This window comes from Mytilus californianus, unplaced genomic scaffold (genome assembly GCF_021869535.1).
Source record: "Mytilus californianus isolate M0D057914Y unplaced genomic scaffold, xbMytCali1.0.p SCAF_5, whole genome shotgun sequence".
NCBI lineage: Eukaryota > Metazoa > Mollusca > Bivalvia > Mytilida > Mytilidae > Mytilus > Mytilus californianus.
The window spans coordinates 22496139-22504125 of record NW_026262701.1 but is presented as its reverse complement, the minus strand read 5'-3'; positions in this window follow the sequence as shown (position 1 = coordinate 22504125).

Genomic DNA, 7987 nt, shown 5'->3' with positions numbered 1-7987 from the left:
ACGAGGTGTCTTAAGTGTACGATAAAAGTTATTACATATTATAACTTGAGACATCTTACGACTATGAAATGTCCTATAACCATCGTAGGACATGTCTTAGTCATAAGATCCTTTCGAAAATTAGGCCCACGGTCTTGCCTTCAAATTCCTCTTTGACTCTCATATGAATAATTGTAAATCAATGATACCCTACGTGAACAGATCTTAGTTACAACATTTTAAAAGTTAGTTATATGTAAATGTGACCTGCAGTCACCTACAATTTTGCCTGATATGATTGTTAATGGTATTTTAAATATTTCCAATAAACGGCAATCGTCAACGTAATACAAAGAGGATAATCAAAAGATAAAAACAGAATATCTGAAACCTTAAGTTAAAATTAAAGGACACAAAATGCAAAGTATAGAGACTGACAGAATTTATGATATTTAGCAACAACTGAGTCACGTTGCATGTAATAACATCGTTGATTTTAATCTCAATGTTTTACTGGAATTAATCTTACTTGTAAATCACAGGCTATTCTATTTAATTTGATAATCAAGAAAGATTGCACTAAAATTGCAAATAAATGATCAATTACAATGTTTCCCTTTAGTTATTTAGATCAACCTTTTTGGTTGGAACTACATTAACTTGCGTATACAATATTCGTAGTGCTACGGTTTTGACGTTGGTGACTGGTAGTAACCCTTCACATAAGCTTTTATCCTCGTGCGTAGCAATACACAGTTAGAAGTTTAGTTTCGCATTTTGGAATTTTTTAAATATGAAAGTTTTTGTACAATAAAATTGATTTTAAGATAGCTGAGGAATAACATAGTCTTCCGAGTGGGTTTATTTGAACATTAAAATTGTTTTTTGCATGTCTTATAGGCCATTTTTCTGTTTGACAGTCCGTATTTTCACATCCGTACCACCCATAGGTCCAGAAATTATGGTAGTTTTTTTCAACAAAGATTTGACCCTCGAACTTTTCAATTCAATTTTGATCAATTTTATGGAAAAATGAGATTATTTTTGGACCTCTTGGTAGATAAGGAGGGAAATGGTAACATTAAATGGAAGTATTAAAATTGAGAATGGAAATGGGGAATGTGTCAAAGAGGCAACAACCCGACCATAGAGCAGACATGATCCGAAGGCCACCAATGGGTCTTCAATGCAGCGAGAAACTCCCGCACCCGGAGGCGTCCTTCAGCTGGCCCCTAAACAAATATGTATACTAGTTCAGTGATAATGGACGTCATACTAAACTCCAAATTATACACAAGAAACTAAAATTAAAAATGATACAAGACTAACAAAAGCCAGAGGCTCCTTACTTGGGACAGGCGCAAAAATGCGGCGGGGTTAAACATGTTTTTTGAGATCTCAACCCTCCCCCTAACCTCTAGCCAATGTAGAAAAAACAAACGCACAACAGTTCGCACAGTAAAACGCAGTTTAAGAGAAGTCCGAGTCCGATGTCAGAATAGGAAACAGAAGAAAATAAACAAAATGACAATAAAATTGATGATGGAAATGAGGAATGTGTCAAAGAGACAACAACCCGACCATAGAACAGACAACAGCCGAAGGTCACCAATGGGTCTTCAATGCAGAGAGAAACTCCCGCACCCGGAGGCGTCCTTCAGCTAATACATAAATAACAACAGACTACTAGCAGTTACTGACATGCCAGCTCCAGACCTCAATTAAACTGATTGAAAGATTATGTCTTCATCATATGAATATCAGGCACAATCCCTCCTGTTAGGGGTTTAGTATTATACCATCATAAAATATATGAGAAGAACATAACCCGTGTCATGCCAACAACTGGTTTTAGAATATTGTATTTATTTCAACTTATTTCTATTTTTACAATAAATCACAACGTTTTCCCGTGAATTTGTAATTTTTAGCACTATTGCTCAAATAGGACAAACATTGAAAAGATCTAGTGTTTTCATTGTTTACATGGAAGGTTATATTTTTTCACTAGACTTCCTACTGTTATTATTAAAGAAGAGAGACTAAAGATACGAAAGGGATTCAAACTCATAACATTCGAGTAATTTACTATATTTGTATTTATTCATGTACTACTATCAAAGATGTCATATTTGATATACCTTCGGGCCTATTATTTAACATTACATTATTATATCCTATATATATACATAATTAATGATATCAAACAATTTAAATTGAATCTCTAAGCATAGAGCAATTTCATTTGTGTTTGGGTATATTGAGAAGCATATCTATGATAATTAAGGATTTACATTTCTTACTTTTCGAAGGTTATTAATTAATGTTTCATAAAAAAAAGTTGCTTCGCCTCGTGTTATACATATGGAAGAATAATCTGACGAAACTGGTGTCTACAAAAGTCTTGTTTTCGTATACTAAGCAAGTAAACTGCTAAAGTTTATAATGTCATATATGGATAATATTGATTTATTTTAAGTTGACAAAGATTATTATTTACTAGATGTTTACAAAGCAGGTTCCGTATTATCGTATATGTCAATGTTACTAAACATTGTCGTATTTGGTATACTGTTTCGCCAATCTTTGCTTTCGCCTGCAACAATTCTTATGCAAGGTTTAGCTGCAGCTGACTTTTTAACAGCGTTTTCAAGCTACGGATTTGAACCAATATTCCAGTCACAATATCATTGTGAAAATGAAATAGAATTTCCGTCTTGTAGGTTACCATACCCATATTGTTCTTTGGCTTCTCATCTCTCGATATTATCTTTCATGTTCCACAACGTTTCCTACATTATCACAACATGCATCGGCATACAGAAGGTCATAGCCATTATCTTTCCAATATGGACTAATAATCAGCTGACCAACAAGAAAGCCTTAATTGTTTGTGTATTGTGCTTCATGTTATGCATTACAATTAGCATTCCTCGACATTTTAGCTATTTAAATAACAAAGGTAATCAGCCAGGCTACCACTTAATACCGGTATGTGTTTTTGTTTCCGAAGGTGAAGTAATATCGGAATATTCTTCTCTGTATTACTTGATGATCCAAACCATTTTCATGACATGTTGTTGCCTGTTCATGCTACTGTCTGCAGTATTTATTAGCTACAAATTGATCACCAACAAATTCCGAAGTCTTCTTACAAAACAAAGAACAACAAGGAATGAAAGAAGATCAATTATAATGGTATTTTTAGTTCTTGTACTATTCCTCGTGACAGAAGTTCCCAAGGTAATTTTGAACTTTTGGTGGTGTTACAGCTTCATCAGTGGTTTATTTTCGAGACAGTCTGTTTCTTTGTGGCTTACAAAACGTTATGATATTACGATGTCTATCTCACTTGCATTGTATTCAAATACAATGAATGGTGATCTCAACATCTTTCCTTTCCTCGTGGAGGGAATTAAATTATTCACAATTATAGGATGTTTATCCAACTTCATCATCTATATCGCGATGTCATCCAAAATGAGAAGTGAAATAAATCTTATTTTCAAGATAACAACTAACCGCTGTGCGTATGCAAAAGAAAACCGGCGTAATATCAGATTGAAATAAAGAAGGTAAAAGAAACAGGACATCTTCATAAACTCCAACAGAAATGAAACCCTTGGAAATATCAGTAACCGCGTACCAATGTTGAAAATAAATCGGATACAAAATACTAGAAACCGTTGTGCAAACATGAAGAAAATAAATAACAAATGAAGCAAACGACAAATCGACGTCTGAATAAATTATCACCAAATAAACGTTCTTGTTATGATAGTTATGTAATAATAGATTTATTCGTTTGTCAATTGTTATGTAGTGTGTCGTAAATGTATACTTGGACTACTATTGAAGCCATGGTCTTGCAAGACGGTACATATAATTCTCAATAGAATTAACAAAATAAACTCCGTGTAACACTTTTCACTGATCTTAACTGTCATCTCAAATTGGGCATTCATAAAATCGGTGAACTTGCGTGTTATTAGATTTCCTTCAACTGTGGCATACCTTTAATTTGAAAAAAGTCCATTCTATTTTTATAGGTATAAGGTTTGCACGATTGCAGATTTTAATAGAAGATTTTTGATGTGAAATGTTAATGTTATCTGTATTAAGACACTCAAAGATTTCCGAAATTTTGATTTTGTGACTTTTTAAAGTTTGTTTGTTTTGAATTCGTGAGTATTTCAAAATATGGTTACGTTTGTCTGTAAGTTGGTCGTATATAACATTACATGATTTAAAATCTGTATTATTAACGTCCAATATATCACCAATGGTTTTTATTAGATTTTTCAAAAGGAAGAATAAAATAAAGAACTGCTTGAAATAAAATATTTGAGTTCCCAAATAATCGCAGTTTCATTTTATGTTTTGTGTATATGTGAATGTTGTCAACTTGGACCACGATTTTAAAGCGTACTTTTGTAATAATGTGGAAATGTTTTATTATCAAGACCTGACAGGTCGGAACATCTACAAAAAAAAAGTTTATCGCTAAATTTCTTAGCATTATATTTAACCAAAATTTACCTATTGCGTTCCAGCTAGTAAACATGCAGCTTGTGTAATTCAAATTGACCATCCCCATGCCCCTTTTAAACATCCAAACAACATACCCTTCGGTCTACTTGGTTCGCTTTACCATCCAAATGCAAATAAAATTTCATATTAACTTAATCAATTTTTTGGGAAATTTGTTTAGTCATACCTTTTATTTTCAACTCATAACCATACACAGAAATAATTAAATTTTTAACAATAAGGAACTTAAATCAAATAATATCTTTTTTAAATCATCTTATTTCAATTCTACAAATTGTCACAATGTATCAAAATTGTAAATGTAAACCATTTTGGACAATTATAATTTGGTAACACGTTAAAAAAGCTGTCATATTTTTTTCCAGAAAAGTTAAAAATACGTTTTAAACATGTTCCTGTTATAAAACAAATTCATTCAAGAACTTTGACTATTGATAAACTGACCTTTAATTTGATGGTTAGTATGACTGAAAGATTAGCATTGCAGGTAACTCGGAAATTAAATATTAGTTAAAGTATTAATAAATACAAATTACAATACTGTGCCAGTTCCGCCAGTCCCTTTGTTATTTATATAAATAACAATCATCTGTTGTAAAAATGGTTTATTCGCGCTCATATATAGCACGTGAATAAACTAATTTGCCCATTCAAGCATACTCATATTCTTATCTAAAAACTGCTATAAATAAATATTAAATAATGAGACATACGCTGTGTTCCCTTCTCCGTCTATCAGATAAGATAAATCAGTATGACAATATGTCATGGGGTGAACATGCACAGTATAGTTAGTTATCTTCACTTTAGCTTGCTTTATATGGGGAAGAATCTAGAAAAGCGATGAATTCTAAATGGACTTCTCGTTATTTGATTATTGTAAATGTCAAATTGTCGTTCAAATTCCGAGTAGTATACTTCCGTCCTCAGTACAGATATGATAACAAAAACATATCCGAACAAAAGCGCCCACAATATATCTAAATGCAACAAAATAACACCAAACTTACCAATCATTTCATACAAGAATATACACATTCTTTGTAATGGAAAAAGTAATGATACAAATGCCCAGTCTCGTTTCCAATAGTGTTTTTAGAAGAAGGAAACAACTCCTAGATATTATTCACTATATGCCTGTCTATACAAAGCAAAATAATAATTGAGTTTTAGATCCGATATTTATTTTGACATCACAGGAAAATAACACATTCATAGAAAAAATTGGGTTACAAATTAAAGGTGGTATACTGATGTTGAAATTATAAAAATCCATTAAAAACTTACAATGAAAAGGTAAAATCAAAAAGTAAAGATATTGCACGTTCTGCTATATATGCAGTGTTGCTCGCTTGGATATTAAGGAAAATCGTTTTGAAAGTAAATTAACATGTTTCTATTCATTTTGTTTCGTGAAACGATTGAATTTCTATAACACTTTGGTTTCATTAGATCGAGATGACTGCCTTTCGAACGTATATTATAGGTCCGATTCAGAGGAGGTGTTTACTCCCTAAACCAAAAACAGCTAGAATTGTTCAAAAAATCTTGTATGTATTCTGGACCATTCTTGTCGAATAATTTGGCAATACCGTTAAGAAATATTACAAATGTTAATTCTTTCAAATACAAAATAACAGATCATTTATTGAAATCAACCTAGCTGTATAAAAAATATTGAAAACTGATTATGTCATCACGTTTATTTTTTCATAACATTTTATCAAGTTGTATTGAACATTATTATCATACTTGTCTTCTTATACTAATGTATGCAATGTATATGTTTGCATTTTGTTTGATTTTTTATGATGGGGGCCTCAGGGAAGATTAGTTATATAGATAACTGTGTAACCTTCTTAAAACAAAGTATTGTTGTTGTTGTTGTTGTTTCGTTTTGCACACGGCACGCATATTCAAACTATATTATCGATCGGTTTGTCAGTTAAAAAATGGCTGTCGAAGTATCAACATCAACAAGCACTTGGTTAGATTTCTCTGGAATTTGGCTTTTCTTTATTGATAATAATGTTTACACTATACAATTGAGAGACTGTTCAAGTATAAACGTAAAGGTGCGTGTAGGACAAGTACCACCAGCAAACACAACTCTTGTAAGACGTTGTATCCTCCTCGCCGACGACGAGTTACTGCAGTCAACACTGGCAAATAAAACGTCACCAGCCTTGCTACTTGTCAACAATTCTTGTAATTTTAAGATATTTTTGTTTTTCTAACAAAGTTGAATGAATAAATAAACTTTTTATTAGGAATCAATATATTTTTTTTTTAAACAGATTTATACTTCTATAAAACGTACAATCAAAATCATATGGACTTGACTACAGGTCAGATATATAGCCCGTTAATCGTTTACGTGCATTATAAAAAAACAAACGTATGCCCCTTGTGGGTGTTGGATAGTAGTCAAGTCCCTATGATCAAAATTGCACCACCAATAAAAAAAAAACAAACAAATAATCAAATACGTTAAATATTTTCTCACCCCCTTTTTTTGATACTTTGTTATTCACACTTTTTTTTTTAGAATATTGCACAATGTCAATGAGTATTTGGAGCAAAAGGTATTTTGATTTCAGATTTATTAATTAAATCTACCTTCACACAACAACAAAAATTAACAACCAGACTGAGAACAGCAAAATAATACATCAAATAGTTCAAATCTTTATCCGCTTTAAAATGTTCTATCCAGGATTCATATATATATATATATATATTATTCGACAAAGACTGCATGTACATTGCATTATTCAATGCACACATTATATGCGTGTACTGTTTATTGAACATGTCATTTGTCAGTGGAGCGACTTAGATACTTTTTCATATGTATATGTATCACCAGCATTTTTTTTTTAATTTCGAAATGCATTTCGAATACAAAATCGGTTGAAATTATAGTTAAAAGACATATAAATGGACTATGAGGTGCTTGTATTAATTTCTGAATTTACTGAATTACTAGAATGTTTTGAAATAGTTTCATATATATATTATAAATTGAAGAACTGATGGTAATGTTAAAGCATCAAAAACATAATCACAGATCAGGATGCCACATTTGATCTATCAACAGTGGAAACCAACACCAATTACATGTGTGTACTGGACATGTCGTGTATTGCATTGTGTTGTATACATGTACATATCTTGTATTTATATAAAAATTAGAAGATGTGGTAAAATCACCAATGAGACAACTCTCCACTAGAGACCAAATGACATCGAAGTAAACAACTGTAGGTCACCGTACAGCCTTCAACAATAAGCAAAATCCATACAGCATAGTCAGCTATAAAGGACCACGAAATGACAAATGTAAAACAATTCAAACGAGAAAACTCAAGTGTCTGATTTATATAAAAAAAATATACAAATATGCTATACAGCAACAAACGACAATCACTGAATTACAGGCTAGTATACATGTACA